Consider the following 19,701-nt stretch of genomic DNA (forward strand, 5'->3'; position numbering starts at 1 on the left):
GTCTGTTTGCAGATTATCACTTCTCAGTCGCATCAGCTGACAGCTCATGCGAAGCCTTATCTCTAAACTTCTGACCTCATAAACACAAATTTCAGCCATATTCTTGTCAATTTGATAAGAGTTTAGTTATAGTGAGGTTAAGAGATAAAGCTTCACATGAGCCATCAGTTGATGGGACTGAGAAGTGATACTCTGCAAACAGATTTTTAACCCCTGTATTTCAAAAATGGTTGAAATGTTTTGAAATGGTTGAAATGTTTTGATAAAGACAAAGTGAAAAAATTATTTTTAAAGCAAAATTTGTAAAACACAATCATAAAATTACCCCAAAGGTGTCCATAGCCTTTGAATGAAAAGGTCAATTACAATACAGCACTATATTTGTATCTCTGCTTGCTGTCATCAGTAGGAACAGTCATTGCTTGCATCCAGCCTGCCACACACAGGTGCTCAGCTCATTACAAGACAAAGCTCTGATAATGTTACTCTAATGAAATAAGCGCACCGAATTGAAAGTATATCAGAAAACTGCAAAATAAGATATTCATTCCCCTGACTATGAAAGTGACAACTAGTGTCACAAAATGACCTATTTAATACTCATAAAATATCACTAACATCCAATAATAATCGCAAAAATATTCGCTAAAACTATTCACATAAAATATTCGCATGAAGAAATACACATCAAATAATCGCATGCACAATTCACATCAACACTATAAGAAATGTGTACACATATACTCGCATCGGGGTATATTCGGATAATATATTCGATCCTGTTGAAGAGTCCGATAATAACTGCAATGTCAATGTACGGTCTCTTTGTACAGTATTATTGCCGCCTGTGGTTGCCAACCATGGTATATAATAGAGGCATGCTCAATAGCCCAATATGGCGAATATCATGAATCAATGCAGCCCCTTGGGGCAGAGTACGTTACCCCTCTTGTATCGCCGTATAGAAGTCCTTAATAAGGACCTGCTGAATAAGGACTTCTATACGGCAATAATACTGTACAAAGAGACCGTACATTGACATTGCAGTTATTATCGCACTCTTCAACAGGATCGAATATATTATCCGAATATACCCCTGATGCGAGTATATGTGTACACATTTCTTATAGTGTTGATGTGAATTGTGCATGCGATTATTTTATGTGTATTATTTTATGTGAATAGTTTTAGCGAATATTTTAGCGATTATTGGATGTTAGTGATATTTTATGAGTATTAAATAGGTTGATTGACACCCTGTCTGATGTTGTCAGGTAATTGAGTGCCCTCCAACAACCGTTTTATTTTTAGTATTTTCTTTATCGGATTTGGGTGAATCCGTGGAGTGAGCACCGGGTCCTTGGGGAATAGGTGGGTGAGCCGCTGTACACCAGTGTACTCCTAGTGTCACAAAATGATGCTAAATGCGGGTTGGGAGGGAAGCACAGATCCCCTAGTGGTGAAAATGGTGAACTGTAACCTCATTAACAGGTGTTATTGCTCTTTAGCTCTTTAAGTAATTTATGTGAGTAAAGGGCACATATCCATTTCAAAAGAACATATCATACCTTGTCAACTAGTTACATGTAATTTAAGATGGGATTGGAATATTATGCAGAAGAAACCATTAAATGCAGGATGGGACCTGTCCAAAGCATTGGCAATAAATAAAAATACAAATTCAAGCCCTGAAGAAAATTACATTCCATTCAATGTTCTTTTTTATTTCTCCAGGCACTTGTTTTATTTGCTACTGTCTGGTCCCAGGCATACGTATGTGAGGGAAGGTGTGAAGGTCACCTGGCATTGTACGAAACGCTTTACATTCTGTCAAAGGGGAGATGAGCAGCAAGTGCCCTCGCATTCACACAGAGGTGGCTGTAAAACGGTTAACACATGGCCTGCACATCTTGTCCTGGGTGGGGACAGAAGACTCGGCCGCTGTCAGAAGCTCTGCGGGACGCTCCCTGCAGGGTGGGAATATATATTTGTCTTCACTTTGGAACTAGGGATCAGCAATTTCTCTCCTGCTGTAGGAGGGGCAGGAAAACAGAACTCAGAGCCAAGGGACCAAACGACAGATCAAAACATGCCCATGCTGAAGGGAAAATAATTCTTGTTTTATAACCATAGTAATAAAAGCAGCTTTTCTCAAAACAGGAAGTGAGAAATGGAATCTAAGAGATACATGAATGTTAACAAATATGGACAAAACTATCAATACAAGAGTAACGATGCTTCATGAGGAAGATCATGCCTGGATACAATGCCATCCCAGTGCTAGATGCCAAGCGGAAAGTAAAAAAAACGCTGGATGCTCAGTGCAAATGTAACCAAAGACTTGGGTTGTCCCACCTGCAACTCATAGATGATGTTGCAGCAGAGTCAGGCCTCATGCAAGAGCCATTGCTCAGCCATTCCGTGCATCGGGGACCACAATTTGCAGTCCCCAATGCACGGGCAACTTCCATGCAGCTGCCGCAGGTCCGCACCGCAAAAAAATTGAAGTTCTATTATTTTGCGGCGCAGAGGCACGGGGATAAACCCCACGGAAGCACTCCATAGTGCTTCCTTGGTAATCCATGCCTCTGTTCCACACCTGATGCGTTGTCCACACAAACGGGGCCCGTATATTGTGGGCCGGAATAAGGGCACAGCGGGGCAGAGGCCTCTACGAACAGCACACATACGAACAGCACACATATCCATCGACTTTAATGTGTGCATTCTTACATCAGTGGCATGTCCTTTTTTATCTGTGATTACGGATCCCTCGCGCAGATAATAGTCCATGGGTCTGAAAACCATGGACACAATGCGGATGATATATTTTTTCCAGCCCAGCTGTGTCTGTAGAACGGTGTTTCCCAACCAGTGTGCCTCCAGCTGTTGCAAAACTACAACTCCCAGCATGCCCGGACAGCATTTGGCTGTGTGGGCATGCTGGGAGTTGTAGTTTTGCAACAGTTGGAGGCACACTGGTTGGGAAACACTGCTGTAGAATATGGATGACACAAGAACGGCAAAAAACAGACACACGGACCAAACACGGATTCTTCACAGATCGATCAGAATGAGGTCTCTTAATTATCTTCTAATGATAGCATTGCAGGACCTTGATCTGTAATGCTACAAGGGGATGGCTTCTAGTTGACTTGAAGGATAGACCAAGGGACACACTGAAGCATGCAGCATCTACGTATATGATTCTCTGTCAGGTCTCATGCACATGACCGTATTTCATGACCATTCATTTCAATGGGGCCATAAAAGATGCTGTGCTGTCTCCATCAGTATGTCCATTCCGCAGCTCTTAAAAAAGATAGAACATGTCCTATTCTTGTCCATTTTGCAGACAAGGATAGTACATTTCATCAGGAGTTTGAAAAAAAAATGGTGGCATGCACTCGGCGGGATCTGTGTTTTGCAGAACGTAGATTTACTGACCAAAAAAAGGATACGGTCATGTGCACGAGGCATAATATGGAAGCATTCCACAGAAAATACCACAGTAAGAAGACATTTTGTCTACTTCCGCAACTCCTAGAACAATATAAGCATAAAGCCATAAAACATATCTATAAGGCATTGCATTAGTTCATTTTGTATGTGCTGACTGGTCAATGGGTGTATGTTCACATTTACAGACTACAGAGAACCAGTTTTGTGTTGCCTTGCGTCTCTTCAAGGCAGTGAACACAGTGGGCAGATATACTGATACTAAGATTTAGGGCTCATGCAAACGGCCATAGTTTCGGCTAACCCAATGGGGCCGCAAAAGATGTGGACAGCACACCTGTATGCTGTCTGGATTCGCACGTCCCTTCCATGGGCCCACCAAAAAAATTAGAACATATCCTATTCTGTCCATTTTGCTGACAAGGATAGGACGTTTCTGCAGGAGTAAAAAAAAAAAAAAAGTGGCGGACGGCAAAAATGGATATGGTCATGAGCAGGAGGTCTTAGACAGTGTAACCTTAGGGTGTAATGTATCAAAGGCACTGCGCCAGAAAAGTGTTTTTGACTGTTTTATCAGTGGAGAAGGCATTTTCGAAAACTGTATGAATTGTTAGAGACATTTTCATTATGTTTTGTGCCATGGTCTGCAATTTACATTTACTAAGGGCTGAACAGATATTTTGTGGCAGAGCTATATTTTTACCAAGATTTCTCATTGTGACTTTTGAAAATGTTGTAAAAAAAAAAAAAAAAGAGCAATAAAAAAAGATTAGACTTTAGTCTTTGCACAAGAATTTTGTGTCAAAATTCTGCTTCAATTTTGGTGCATGGTGTTGCAACGCAAGCAATGCATGTAATGCTAACTCATGCGTGCTTAGCCATGCCACCTTGCAAATCAAGGTGCAAAATTATCATAGACACCGAATTGTTACAAATTTTTATTAGTAAATCTGCTGATTCTTAAAGGTGTATTACCACAATCTTAATCATGCCCTATGGTCACCAACTGTTTAAATAAATAATATTTTCATATATAACAAATTAGCCAAAATGAAGCATTTATCAACAAGTACCCTTAGAAATAACCCATTCAACATGTTAGCACCTTGTTGCAAGTAGATACGTCCTCCTTAGTTTATCAGGATGAGCATTCACAGTGTGGTGCAGGATAGGGTACAGGAGATTTTGTAAAACCACCAGATTCTGTGATAACCCCTGTTATCTGTTTTAATGTGTAACACCCCAGAGTGGTGTTACCACTTCTGCACCTTGCTACTGTCTTTATTGGTATAACCTTGTGTCATCTTGTATATTTATTCCAGGCCGTCACCATAATGTGCATCTATAATAATGTTTGCAACTGTTTATAACACGGAATGTGCCGGTTCATTCGCAGCAAACACAGCAGAGCTGTATGTAGATAGAATGGAACTTACCATTCCATTCTAACCCCCTCTCTGGAGAGATGTGGGCGAGCCCTACTTCCTGCAGGAAGGGTGGGAAAAAAATTTCAGTCAGTCTAGTTTACCTCTTGCTAGGGGAAGGTGTGCAGGGGCACGTCTCTACTGGACGTGTCCATGTCAGCAAGAGCACCCTAAGCTCTGCTGGCCCTGGAGGCCAAAAATTGAAGCCTCAGGAGCCAGGAGGAAAGTTCCCTGGCCTAACCTAGAGTCAGACTACAAAGTGAAGTGAAGCATACAGAAAAAGCTGAGTTTTACAGCCAGCTTGTCAGTACAGCAGAGTCAGAGAGAAACAGATATAGCAGAGTGGAGTTTGCCTGCCAGTTTCATGCTAAAGCCTGCTGGAACCAAGACAAAACCTGTAAACCGTTTTGGATAAATGTTTATTCAAGTAAAGCTGCCATTGAACTTCATCTCAGGGTCTGGATTCAAGTTATTCTTTTTTTCCTCAGCTATTGTCCAGCCGTATCCAGGTAGGAGCACCATGACACATAAAGAGACATTTTAGGCCGCAACATACAACTTGGCATTCCTACACTTGGGATGCGTGTTATATAGAGGGCTCTAGGGGGAGGCGCCCGTTGCAAATGTATGGCATGTTGTAGATTAAAATTTTGTTTATGAATATAAATACTTAATAGTTTATAAGTTCAGCTTGAAAACAAACCCCGCTCCTCTACAATGCTGCTCTATGCTTTTGTCATAATGTAGCACAAAACAGTTCAGGTGCATTCCTTCTAGTAACTGTATAATAAATGACATATAAATGTTAAAGGTAAGGTATGCAACTTCTTAAAATGTTATTTATAGACTTGCAAACCAAAGCTTTCAAGTCACATTCCCTATCTAAAAATAGGCATCAATACCAACAGTGTTCCTACATTTTTCATTTTTTGGGGGATGACATTTTGGGGCTTTGGAATCCATTATTAGTTTTCCATACAGTTATGAACTCAAGTTACGTACAATGGTTTCAACTTACAATGGTCGTCCCAGAACCAATTCATATTGTAACTTGAGGGAACGCTGTATAGAGAGAGAGAGAGAATGAGAGAGAGACAGAGAGATTTGAAGGACAGGATGCTCCCTGCTCCCTATATGCTTAGGAGTCCAGTTTAGCCCACATACCCAGATGTTAAATAACCACTGAGTAGGACCGCCCACTGGACTCTTAAGAATTTAAAGAGCAGAGATTTCAATTAATGAGTTACCAGTTCTACTGAAACCTTTCCCATAAAAGTATATATCAATCTGCTCAGCTCAGCTACTTTGTACCATGATGATAGACTCGATGGTATTTTCATAGTGACAGGTTCCCTTTAAAGGGGTTTTCTAGGAATTTTATACCGATGACCTATCCTCTGTATATGGATCAGTATCTCTTGGTGGGGGCATGACACCCGGGACTGCTTCTGATCAGCTGCTTGAGAAGTCACTGGTGCTTGCAGTAGTGCCACGTTTTCTATCGGCTCGCCAAGCACTGTGCCATACATTGTATAGTGGCTCTGCTTGGTATCGCGCTAATCCCCATTCACTTCAGTGGTGCTGACCTGCACCTAACCCACGTGACCGATGAATGTGACATCACTGGCCTAGAGAAAGCTGAGAGAAGGCCGCAGCACTGCTGCAAGTGACGGTGCCTTCTCAAACAGCTGATGAGTGGGCGTCCTGGGTGTCAGACCCCCAACTAGTCAGATACTGATGACCTATCCAGAGGATAGTTCATCAGTGTAAAACTCCCAGTAAACCTCTTTAAAGAATGATGCCACTATAGGCATATGTTAATTGGAATCAACAGCTGTCTGTATCTGCTGGCTGGCAAACACATACAAGGTATGTCAAACAAGTGCCAGCACATGAGTCTTATCTCCAGATCTATGTGAGACTTCCCCTCTGTTAAAACATGTTCTACACAGATCTTAGGTTAAACATCAGTTTGCGCAATGTTTTAACGGATACAAAGAGAACACCAGAGACGTGTGCTGCTTCACCCAACATGATACAGGGGAATTATACAGTGTACCTAAAAAGACCTTAGAAAAGTGAAAAACATGCTATAGATAGTATTTTTTTTAAACCTTTGGATACATTTCATGATGCAAGCCTCTAGTGTCATGGTACCTAGAGAAAGAGAAAACATCTGTTGAAGGCCCCTCCGTACCACCGCAGATGCTGCTGTTCTCAGTTCCCACTAGACCAGAAGTGATGACATCCTATTCACTGGCCTCAGGGGTGGCATGTTCAACTGCTGAGCTTCTGCTGGCATGTGCCTCTTGGACAAATGTGCACCCATAGACATTAGGGCAGGTTTATGAATTCTGTCTAAAATTTAAAGGGCTTCTGTCACCCCACTAAACTCTTTTTTTTCTTTTTGGGTACTTATAATCCCTATACTGCGATATATCTATACATGTCTTGATTCGGCGCAGGCGCTCTGAGAGAAGGAGGCTCGTCTCCTCAGCACTCCCTCAGTGCGCCTGCGCCGATGACGTCACTGAAAGAGAAGACGTCATCGGCGCAGGCGCACTGAGAGAGTGCTGAGGAGGCGAGCCTCCTTATCTCAGAGCGCCTGCGCTGAATCAAGACAGGCGCGCGATTTTTGAAATGCAGACAGGGCCAGCCGGAGGAGGAGATCACGGCTGACCCTGTCAATCAACAGGAGGAGGGGGCGCTTTTTTGCAGCGTAACCTGTAGTTCACTTGTTATACTTGTTATTTCTGAATGAAAAAACACATGTTAGCTTGATCTGCTGTGTATCAGTCAGCTACTGTTTCAAGTGTTGTGGCCTTTTTTGGGGGTAAATCCAATATGGTGCAAATTATCACCTGGCAGGCAAAAGCAGACCTACCACAGCCTAGATACTTTCTATATAACACATCAAATTTACGCACTGGAATGCAACATTTCTTAAATTTGATTGAAAATGACTCAACAGCAGATACCCCCAAAAATGACTTCAAGAATTACCCTCATATTACGGTTAATTACCGCCTAAATCTGGTGCATCTTATTTGACACGTTAGACTTTTTTTTCTTTATTATGCCACCTTTTTGCCTTGCTTACTTTTAACTACTATTTTGTTCCAAATTTGAAAGCTTTGGCAGTAATTTTGTATTACTGCATGCTACTTATTTTGGACTAAAAATGACTTGGTCATAATTAAAAGTTTTCAATAGTTTGTCTTCTACAACCTTCGGTTTCACTGCAGACCTTTCTACTTTGCAGTGAATATCATATTGGCAGCTCTGTATTACCTAGGACTTCAGAAGAGAAGGATATAGGTGTCCTGATATCAGACAGTTTCAAAATGAGTGCACAGTGTGGACAGGCAGCAGGGAAAGTAAATAGGATGCTTGGCTATGTATCTAGCGGTATAACCAGTAGGAATAGAGAGATTGTGATCCCACTATGTAAAACGCAAGTGAAACCATATCTGGAATTCTGTGTCCAGTTCTGGAGACCCCACCTACAAAAAGACATAGATAAAATGGAACTGGTGCATAGACAGGCTACAAAAATAGTGGAGGGTCTTAAAGGGGTTATCCAATTTCTCAACCCCCTCCCCCCCAATGTGCTAGGCCCCTCACTGGTGATATACTTACCCCGCTCCCTGTGCTGCTAGGGAGGCTTGTCCCCGTCCCCGCCTGCCATTCGCTGCTCCCCCCGACACTGGATGTTTCCATCCGTGTAGAGGGAGAAGCAGCAGCGGTGGTGTGGGGACCAGGAGCGGTGCTGGGAGCGGGGTAAGTATATTACCGATGAGTGGCCGGACACATGGGGGGGGGTTAAGAAATTGGATAACCCCTTTAAGCATAGAACATACCAGGATAGACTTAAAGAACTTAGAGGGTCATTTCTCAAACTGGTGTAAAGTAGAACTGGCTTAGTTGCCCATAGAAACCAATCAGATTCCACCTTTTGTTTTGGACAGCTCCTTTGGAAAATGAAAGGTGGAATCTGATTAGTTGCTATGGGCAGCTAAGCCAGTTCTACTTTACACCAGTTTGAGAAATGAAAACCCTTAATTAGAGTTGAGCGAACACCTGGATGTTCGGGTTCGAGAAGTTCGGCCGAACATCCCGGAAATGTTCGGGTTCGGGATCCGAACCCGATCCGAACTTCGTCCCGAACCCGAACCCCATTGAAGTCAATGGGGACCCGAACTTTTCGGCACTAAAAAGGCTGTAAAACAGCCCAGGAAAGAGCTAGAGGGCTGCAAAAGGCAGCAACATGTAGGTAAATCCCCTGCAAACAAATGTGGATAGGGAAATGAATTAAAATAAAAATTAAATAAATAAAAATTAACCAAAATCAATTGGAGAGAGGTTCCATAGCAGAGAATCTGGCTTCCCGTCACCCACCACTGGAACAGTCCATTCTCAGATATTTAGGCCCCGGCACCCAGGCAGAGGAGAGAGGTCCCGTAACAGAGAATCTGTCTTCATGTCAGCAGAGAATTAGTCTGCATGTCATAGCAGAGAATGAGGCTTCACGTCAGCCACCACTGCAACAGTCCATTGGCATATATTTAGGCCCAGCACACACACAGGCAGAGGAGAGAGGTCCCGTAACAGAGAATCTGGCTTCATGTCAGCAGAGAATCAGTCTGCATGTCATAGCAGAGAATCAGGCTTCACGTCAGCCACCACTGCAACAGTCCATTGTCATAAATTTAGGCCCAGCACCCAGGCAGAGGAGAGAGGTCCCGTAACAGAGAATCTGGCTTCATGTCAGCAGAGAATCAGTCTTCATATCATAGCAGAGAATCAGGCTTCACGTCACCCACCACTGTAAGAGTCAATTTTCATAAATTTAGGCCCAGAACCCAGGCAGAGGAGAAAGGTCCCGTAACAGACAATCTGGCTTCATGTCAGCAGAGAATCAGTCTTCATATCATAGCAGAGAATCAGGCTTCACGTCACCCACCACTGTAAGAGTCAATTTTCATAAATTTAGGCCCAGAACCCAGGCAGAGGAGAAAGGTCCCGTAACAGACAATCTGGCTTCATGTCAGCAGAGAATCAGTCTTCATATCATAGCAGAGAATCAGGCTTCACGTCACCCACCACTGTAAGAGTCAATTTTCATAAATTTAGGCCCAGAACCCAGGCAGAGGAGAAAGGTCCCGTAACAGACAATCTGGCTTCATGTCAGCAGAGAATCAGTCTTCATATCATAGCAGAGAATCAGGCTTCACGTCACCCACCACTGTAAGAGTCAATTTTCATAAATTTAGGCCCAGAACCCAGGCAGAGGAGAAAGGTCCCGTAACAGACAATCTGGCTTCATGTCAGCAGAGAATCAGTCTTCATATCATAGCAGAGAATCAGGCTTCACGTCACCCACCACTGTAAGAGTCAATTTTCATAAATTTAGGCCCAGAACCCAGGTAGAGGAGAAAGGTCCCGTAACAGACAATCTGGCTTCATGTCAGCAGAGAATCAGTCTGCATGTCATAGCAGAGAATCAGGCTTCACGTCAGCCACCACTGCAACAGTCCATTGTCATAAATTTAGGCCCAGCACCCAGGCAGAGGAGAGAGGTCCCGTAACAGACAATCTGGCTTCATGTCAGCAGAGAATTAGTCTGCATGTCATAGCAGAGAATCAGGCTTCATGTCAGCCACCACTGCAACAGTCCATTGGCATATATTTAGGCCTAGCACACAGGCAGAGGAGAGGTTCATTCAACTTTGGGTAGCATCGCAATATAATGGTAAAATGAAAATAAAAATAGGATTGAATGAGGAAGTGCCCTGGAGTCCAATAATATATGGTTATGGGGAGGTAGTTAATGTCTAATCTGGACAAGGGACGGACAGGTCCTGTGGGATCCATGCCTGGTTCATTTTTATGAACGTCAGCTTGTCCACATTGGCTGTAGACAGGCGGCTGCGTTTGTCTGTAATGACGCCCCCTGCCGTGCTGAATACACGTTCAGACAAAACGCTGGCTGCCGGGCAGGCCAGCACCTCCAAGGCATAAAAGGCTAGCTCTGGCCACGTGGACAATTTAGAGACCCAGAAGTTGAATGGGGCCGAACCATCAGTCAGTACGTGGAGGGGTGTGCACACGTACTGTTCCACCATGTTAGTGAAATGTTGCCTCCTGCTAACACGTTGCGTATCAGGTGGTGGTGCAGTTAGCTGTGGCGTGTTGACAAAAGTTTTCCACATCTCTGCCATGCTAACCCTGCCCTCAGAGGAGCTGGCCGTGACACAGCTGCCTTGGCGACCTCTTGCTCCTCCTCTGCCTTGGCCTTGGGCTTCCACTTGTTCCCCTGTGACATTTGGGAATGCTCTCAGTAGCGCGTCTACCAACGTGCGCTTGTACTCGCGCATCTTCCTATCACGCTCCAGTGCAGGAAGTAAGGTGGGCACATTGTCTTTGTAGCGTGGATCCAGCAGGGTGGCAACCCAGTAGTCCGCACAGGTTAAAATGTGGGCAACTCTGCTGTCGTTGCGCAGGCACTGCAGCATGTAGTCGCTCATGTGTGCCAGGCTGCCCAGGGGTAAGGACAAGCTGTCCTCTGTGGGAGGCGTATCGTCATCGTCCTGCCTTTCCCCCCAGCCACGCACCAGTGATGGACCCGAGCTGCGTTGGGTGCCACCCCGCTGTGACCATGCTTCATCCTCATCCTCCTCCACCTCCTCCTCATCCTCGTCCTCCTCGTCCTCCAGTAGTGGGCCCTGGCTGGCCACATTTGTACCTGGCCTCTGCTGTTGCAAAAAACCTCCCTCTGAGTCACTTCGAAGAGACTGGCCTGAAAGTGCTAAAAATGACCCCTCTTCCTCATCCTCCTCCTCCTCCTCCTGGGCCACCTCCTGTTCCATCATCGCCCTAAGTGTTTTCTCAAGGAGACATAGAAGTGGTATTGTAACGCTGATAACGGTGTCATCGCCACTGGCCATGTTGGTGGAGTACTCGAAACAGCGCAACAGGGCACACAGGTCTCGCATGGAGGCCCAGTCATTGGTGGTGAAGTGGTGCTGTTCTGTAGTGCGACTGACCCGTGCGTGCTGCAGCTGAAACTCCACTATGGCCTGCTGCTGCTCGCACAGTCTGTCCAGCATGTGCAAGGTGGAGTTCCACCTGGTGGGCACGTCGCATATGAGGCGGTGAGCGGGAAGGCCGAAGTTACGCTGTAGCGCAGACAGGCGAGCAGCGGCAGGATGTGAACGCCGGAAGCGCGAACAGACGGCCCGCACTTTATGCAGCAGCTCTGACATGTCGGGGTAGTTGTGAATGAACTTCTGCACCACCAAATTCAGCACATGCGCCAAGCAAGGGATGTGCGTCAAATTGGCTAGTCCCAGAGCTGCAACGAGATTTCGCCCATTATCACACACCACCAGGCCGGGCTTGAGGCTCACCGGCAGCAACCACTCGTCGGTCTGTTGTTCAATACCCCGCCACAACTCCTGTGCGGTGTGGGGCCTGTCCCCCAAACATATGAGTTTCAGAATGGCCTGCTGACGTTTACCCCGGGCTGTGCTGAAGTTGGTGGTGAAGGTGTGTGGCTGACTGGATGAGCAGGTGGAAGAAGAGGAGGAGGAAGCCGAGAAGGAGGAGGTGGCAACAGGAGGCAAAGAATGTTGCCCTGCGATCCTTGGCGGCGGCAGGACGTGCGCCAAACAGCTCTCCGCCTGGGGCCCAGCTGCCACTACATTTACCCAGTGTGCAGTTAGGGAGATATAGCGTCCCTGGCCGTGCTTACTGGTCCACGTATCTGTGGTTAGGTGGACCTTGCTACAGATGGCGTTGCGCAGTGCACACTTGATTTTATCGGATACTTGGTTGTGCAGGGAAGGCACGGCTCTCTTGGAGAAGTAGTGCCGGCTGGGAACAACATACTGTGGGACAGCAAGCGACATGAGCTGTTTGAAGCTGTCTGTGTCCACCAGCCTAAATGACAGCATTTCATAGGCCAGTAGTTTAGAAATGCTGGCATTCAGGGCCAGGGATCGAGGGTGGCTAGGTGGGAATTTACGCTTTCTATCAAATGTTTGTGAGATGGAGAGCTGAACGCTGGCGTGTGACATGGTTGAGACGCTTGGTGACGGAGGTGGTGGTGGTGGTGTTGGTGGTACATCCCCTGTTTGCTGGGCGGCAGGTGCCAACGTTCCTCCAGAGGCGGAGGAAGAGGCCGAGGCGGCAGCAGCAGAATAGGCCGAGGCGGCAGCAGCAGAAGAGGTAGCAGGGGGAGCCTGAGTGACTTCCTTGGTTTTAAGGTGTTTACTCCACTGCAGTTCATGCTTTGCATGCAGGTGCCTGGTCATGCAGGTTGTGCTCAGGTTCAGAACGTTAATGCCTCGCTTCAGGCTCTGATGGCACAGCGTGCAAACCACTCGGGTCTTGTCGTCAGCACATTGTTTGAAGAAGTGCCATGCCAGGGAACTCCTTGAAGCTGCCTTTGGGGTGCTCGGTCCCAGATGGCGGCGGTCAGTAGCAGGCGGAGTCTCTTGGCGGCGGGTGTTCTGCTTTTGCCCACTGCTCCCTCTTTTGCTACGCTGTTGGCTCGGTCTCACCACTGCCTCTTCCTCCGAACTGTGAAAGTCAGTGGCACGACCTTCATTCCATGTGGGGTCTAGGACCTCATCGTCCCCTGCATCGTCTTCCACCCAGTCTTGATCCCTGACCTCCTGTTCAGTCTGCACACTGCAGAAAGACGCAGCAGTTGGCACCTGTGTTTCGTCATCATCAGAGACATGCTGAGGTGGTATTCCCATGTCCTCATCATCAGGAAACATAAGTGGTTGTGCGTCAGTGCATTCTATGTCTTTCACCGCTGGGGAAGGGCTAGGTGGATGCCCTTGGGAAACCCTGCCAGCGGAGTCTTCAAACAGCATAAGAGACTGCTGCATAACTTGAGGCTGAGACAGTTTCCCTGGTATGCATGGGGGTGATGTGACAGACTGATGGGGTTGGTTTTCAGGCGCCATCTGTGCGCTTTCTGCAGAAGACTGGGTGGGAGATAATGTGAACGTGCTGGATCCACTGTCGGCCACCCAATTGACTAATGCCTGTACCTGCTCAGGCCTTACCATCCTTAGAACGGCATTGGGCCCCACCATATATCGCTGTAAATTCTGGCGGCTACTGGGACCTGAGGTAGTTGGTACACTAGGACGTGTGGATGTGGCAGAACGGCCACGTCCTCTCCCAGCACCAGAGGGTCCACTAACACCACCACGACCATGTCCACGTCCGCGTCCCTTACTAGATGTTTTTCTCATTGTTATGGTTCACCACAACAACAAATATATTATTTGGCCCAATGTATTGTATTCAAATTCAGCGGGATATAAATTTGAGGCCTAGTATTTAGGCGCTGGGTGACCGGTATGGATTTAGTGACAGAATTAGACTTGGAAATGCACAGAAGCGTGTGTGTGAAGTTATTCTGAATGACCCAATGTGCACCTTGAATATTATATACCCTTTTTGGGATAGATTTCAAATAGCTCTGATATAGCAGGAACCACTAAATTATGAAATTGCTAAATTGGGAATTGTACTTCAACCCAGAACAAAAAATGTGCTTTGACGGGCACTAAATAACTTTCCCAGCTACAACAGGACAGCGGTAACGAGAGATTTAGAGGGATTTAAATTTGAGGCCTAGTATTTAGGCGCTGGGTGACAGGTATGGGTTTAGTGACAGAATTAGACTTGGAAATACACAGTAGCGGGTGTGTGTGAAGTTATTCTGAATGACCCAATGTGCACCTTCAATATTATATACCCTTTTTGGGATAGATTTCAAATAGCTCTGATATAGCAGGAACCACTAAATTATGAAATTGCTAAATTGGGAATTGTACTTCAACCCAGAACAAAAAATGTGCTTTGACGGACACTAAATATCTTGCCCAGCAACAACAGTACAGCGGTGGGTAACGAGAGATTTAGAGGGATTTAAATTTGAGGCCTAGTATTTAGGCGCTGGGTCACCGGTATGGATTTAGTGACAGAATTAGACTTGGAAATGCACAGAAGCGTGTGTGTGAAGTTATTCTGAATGACCCTATGTGCACCTTCAATATTATATACCCTTTTAGGGATAGATTTCAAATAGCTCTGATATAGCAGAAACCACTAAATTATGAAATTGCTAAATTGGGAATTGTACTTCAACCCAGAACAAAAAATGTGCTTTGACGGACACTAAATATCTTGCCCAGCAACAACAGTACAGCGGTGGGTAACGAGAGATTTAGAGGGATTTAAATTTGAGGCCTAGTATTTAGGCGCTGGGTCACCGGTATGGATTTAGTGACAGAATTAGACTTGGAAATGCACAGAAGCGTGTGTGTGAAGTTATTCTGAATGACCCTATGTGCACCTTCAATATTATATACCCTTTTAGGGATAGATTTCAAATAGCTCTGATATAGCAGAAACCACTAAATTATGAAATTGCTAAATTGGGAATTGTACTTCAACCCAGAACAAAAAATGTGCTTTGACGGACACTAAATATCTTGCCCAGCAACAACAGTACAGCGGTGGGTAACGAGAGATTTAGAGGGATTTAAATTTGAGGCCTAGTATTTAGGCGCTGGGTCACCGGTATGGATTTAGTGACAGAATTAGACTTGGAAATGCACAGAAGCGTGTGTGTGAAGTTATTCTGAATGACCCTATGTGCACCTTCAATATTATATACCCTTTTAGGGATAGATTTCAAATAGCTCTGATATAGCAGAAACCACTAAATTATGAAATTGCTAAATTGGGAATTGTACTTCAACCCAGAACAAAAAATGTGCTTTGACGGACACTAAATATCTTGCCCAGCAACAACAGTACAGCGGTGGGTAACGAGAGATTTAGAGGGATTTAAATTTGAGGCCTAGTATTTAGGCGCTGGGTCACCGGTATGGATTTAGTGACAGAATTAGACTTGGAAATGCACAGAAGCGTGTGTGTGAAGTTATTCTGAATGACCCTATGTGCACCTTCAATATTATATACCCTTTTAGGGATAGATTTCAAATAGCTCTGATATAGCAGAAACCACTAAATTATGAAATTGCTAAATTGGGAATTGTACTTCAACCCAGAACAAAAAATGTGCTTTGACGGACACTAAATATCTTGCCCAGCAACAACAGTACAGCGGTGGTAACGAGAGATTTAGAGGGATTTAAATTTGAGGCCTAGTATTTAGGCGCTGGGTGACAGGTATGGGTTTAGTGACAGAATTAGACTTGGAAATACACAGTAGCGGGTGTGTGTGAAGTTATTCTGAATGACCCTATGTGCACCTTCAATATTATATACCCTTTTAGGGATAGATTTCAAATAGCTCTGATATAGCAGAAACCACTAAATTATGAAATTGCTAAATTGGGAATTGTACTTCAACCCAGAACAAAAAATGTGCTTTGACGGACACTAAATATCTTGCCCAGCAACAACAGTACAGCGGTGGGTAACGAGAGATTTAGAGGGATTTAAATTTGAGGCCTAGTATTTAGGCGCTGGGTCACCGGTATGGATTTAGTGACAGAATTAGACTTGGAAATGCACAGAAGCGTGTGTGTGAAGTTATTCTGAATGACCCTATGTGCACCTTCAATATTATATACCCTTTTAGGGATAGATTTCAAATAGCTCTGATATAGCAGAAACCACTAAATTATGAAATTGCTAAATTGGGAATTGTACTTCAACCCAGAACAAAAAATGTGCTTTGACGGACACTAAATATCTTGCCCAGCAACAACAGTACAGCGGGGTAACGAGAGATTTAGAGGGATTTAAATTTGAGGCCTAGTATTTAGGCGCTGGGTGACAGGTATGGGTTTAGTGACAGAATTAGACTTGGAAATACACAGTAGCGGGTGTGTGTGAAGTTATTCTGAATGACCCAATGTGCACCTTCAATATTATATACCCTTTTTGGGATAGATTTCAAATAGCTCTGATATAGCAGGAACCACTAAATTATGAAATTGCTAAATTGGGAATTGTATTTCAACCCAGAACAAGAAATGTGCTTGAACGGACACTAAATAACTCGCCCAGCTACAGCACTAGGGACAGATTTAGCTGGATATAAATTTGAGGCCTAGTATTTAGGCGCTGGGTGACCGGTATGGATTTAGTGACAGAATTAGACTGGGATATGGCCAAAAAATAAACAGACTATTGCTGGTTAAATGCACTTGGTGTGACAGCTTCACCCTGATGTAGGCTTTAGCCAAAAAACAACCACACCATTGAGGGTTAAATGCACTTGGTGACAGGCGCAGCTTGCCCCTGATTTTGTATATGGCCAAAAAATGAACAGACTATTGCTGGTTAAATGCACTTGGTGTGACAGCTTCACCCTGATGTAGGCTTTAGCCAAAAAACAACCACACCATTGAGGGTTAAATGCACTTGGTGACAGGCGCAGCTTGCCCCTGATTTTGTATATGGCCAAAAAATGAACAGACTATTGCTGGTTAAATGCACTTGGTGTGACAGCTTCACCCTGATGTAGGCTTTAGCCAAAAAACAACCACACCATTGAGGGTTAAATGCACTTGGTGACAGGCGCAGCTTGCCCCTGATTTTGTATATGGCCAAAAAATGAACAGACTATTGCTGGTTAAATGCACTTGGTGTGACAGCTTCACCCTGATGTAGGCTTTAGCCAAAAAACAACCACACCATTGAGGGTTAAATGCACTTGGTCGCAGCTTGTGCTGGCGCACCACAAGACACAAAATGGCCGCCGATCACCCCAGAAAAATGAGACTGACAAACGGTCTGTGCAGCCTAAAAACAGTGAGCAATTGAGGATCAGCAGCTCAATGATCCACAGCTGCAGATCGATCAGTTAATCAAGTCCTTTGGAGGAGTTAATCTGCCTAATCTCGCCCTACTGTCGCAGCCGCAACCTCTCCCTACGCTAATCAGAGCAGAGTGACGGGCGGCGCTATGTGACTCCAGCTTAAATAGAGGCTGGGTCACATGGTGCTCTGGCCAATCACAGCCATGCCAATAGTAGGCATGGCTGTGATGGCCTCTTGGGGCAAGTAGTATGACGCTTGTTGATTGGCTGCTTTGCAGCCTTTCAAAAAGCGCCAAGAAAGCGTCACAAAAGCGCCAAGAAAGCGACGAACACCGAACCCGGACTTTTACGAAAATGTCCGGGTTCGGGTCCGTGTCACGGACACCCCAAAATTCGGTACGAACCCGAACTATACAGTTCGAGTTCGCTCATCCCTACCCTTAATCTATTTAACCTTGAGAAAATAAAGGAAAGGGGGGACATGATCAAACCTTTAAATATGTTAAAGGTTTAAATAAGGTTCGGTAGGGAAGTGTTCTCAATGAGAAGCTAAACACAAGAACAAGGGACACAATCTGAAATTAGCTGGGGGTAAGATCAGGAGCAATGTCAGGAAATATCATTTTACTGAAAGAGTGGTTGAAGCTTCCAGCAGATGTGGTTGGGAAATCTACAGTAAGTGAATGTAAACATGCCTGGGCTATCCTAAGATAAAAAAGAAATAATAGAAGGGCAGAATAGATGGACCAGGTAGTCTTTTTCTGCCGTCAGTCTTCTATGTTTCTATATTCTAAACCCATCAGAGTTATTCTGATGACTCAATCTGTAGCCCTTATGTCCAGTTCCCTGGCAGCTTATAAACACCCATTTAAACTAGATTTGTTATCAGTTTAGAAAGAATTTTGCTTAAAGGGGTTGTCCGGGTTCAGAGCTGAACCCGGACATACCCATAATTTCACCTCGGCAGCCACCATGACCTCCAGGGCAAGGGCTCTTTTGTTTACAATCACACACTGCCAGGTGGAAGCTTCTGCTCGGCAGTGTGTTTGGTGACATCACCAGCTGTGATGGGCAGGCTTTAGCCATTTTACTGTCTAGGGCAGCGCTAAAGCCCGCCCATCAGTGCCAGTGACGTCATCGGGCTTCCTGGCAGCCCCATGGAGATCCCGGTACATCACTGGATCTCCAAAAAATGCCTTTGCCCTGCGCGATTTAATGCAGGGCAAAGAAGAGCAAAGGAGCATGAACTGCTCCGATGCTAGCCTCAGGGGGGCTGCCGGGGTGAAAATGGAGGTATGTCCGGGTTTAGCTCTGAACCCGGACAACCCGTTTAAATGAATGTTTATGAGGTGTTAGGAAAGCAAAGATAAGGGCTACAGATCAAGATGTCTGCTGCTCTCTTACGGGTTTTACTGGGAAAGAATAGGAATAGTCTGCAGATGCAGTGAAATGGAAACCTGTAGAAGACAAACTATTGCAGATTTTTGTTAAAGACCAATCCGAAAAACTGATTTTGAGCCCAAAATAAGTAGAATGCAAAAAAAAATTAAAAATAAATGCCCCCCAGGAGTTTAAAGCCAGTATTTTCTCCTAGGCTCATGCAGATGATAAATTTTGAATATATAAATATTCCTATATAAATAATATATAATATATAAATGAATCCTTTGAGCCATGCCCCTTTTGATACACACTTTGCAAAACTGTCTAGGAAGGCACAATTTTTTTTTTTTAACTTTGACATACTCCACTTTTTGGCTCAATTTGTCCCAGAATTCTGACACATTTTGCTTAGTAAATCAATTGTACTTTATGGTTTAGAACCTAAAAATACATAGTAGCCTTTAAGTTCTCAATTTTGGGAGCAAATTCCTGATTGCATATTTTTAGCAATGACGTAAACAAATGTTTATTACCTATTGAAACCAGAGGCACAGTGACAAAGTTAAATATCCTTCTACATTGATTATCTTCAAAATGCTGATCTCCTGCCAA

At 44.7% G+C, this 19,701-nt stretch overlaps 1 protein-coding gene across 1 annotated transcript in view; it reads right to left on the minus strand.

Annotated features, from left to right (window-relative positions):
* WNT10B (Wnt family member 10B) overlaps positions 1-19,701 on the minus strand; it is a 58,736-nt gene that overhangs the window by 9,539 nt on the left and 29,496 nt on the right. The gene's annotated exons all lie outside the window — the stretch shown is intronic.

This window comes from Bufo gargarizans, chromosome 3, assembly GCF_014858855.1.
Source record: "Bufo gargarizans isolate SCDJY-AF-19 chromosome 3, ASM1485885v1, whole genome shotgun sequence".
NCBI lineage: Eukaryota > Metazoa > Chordata > Amphibia > Anura > Bufonidae > Bufo > Bufo gargarizans.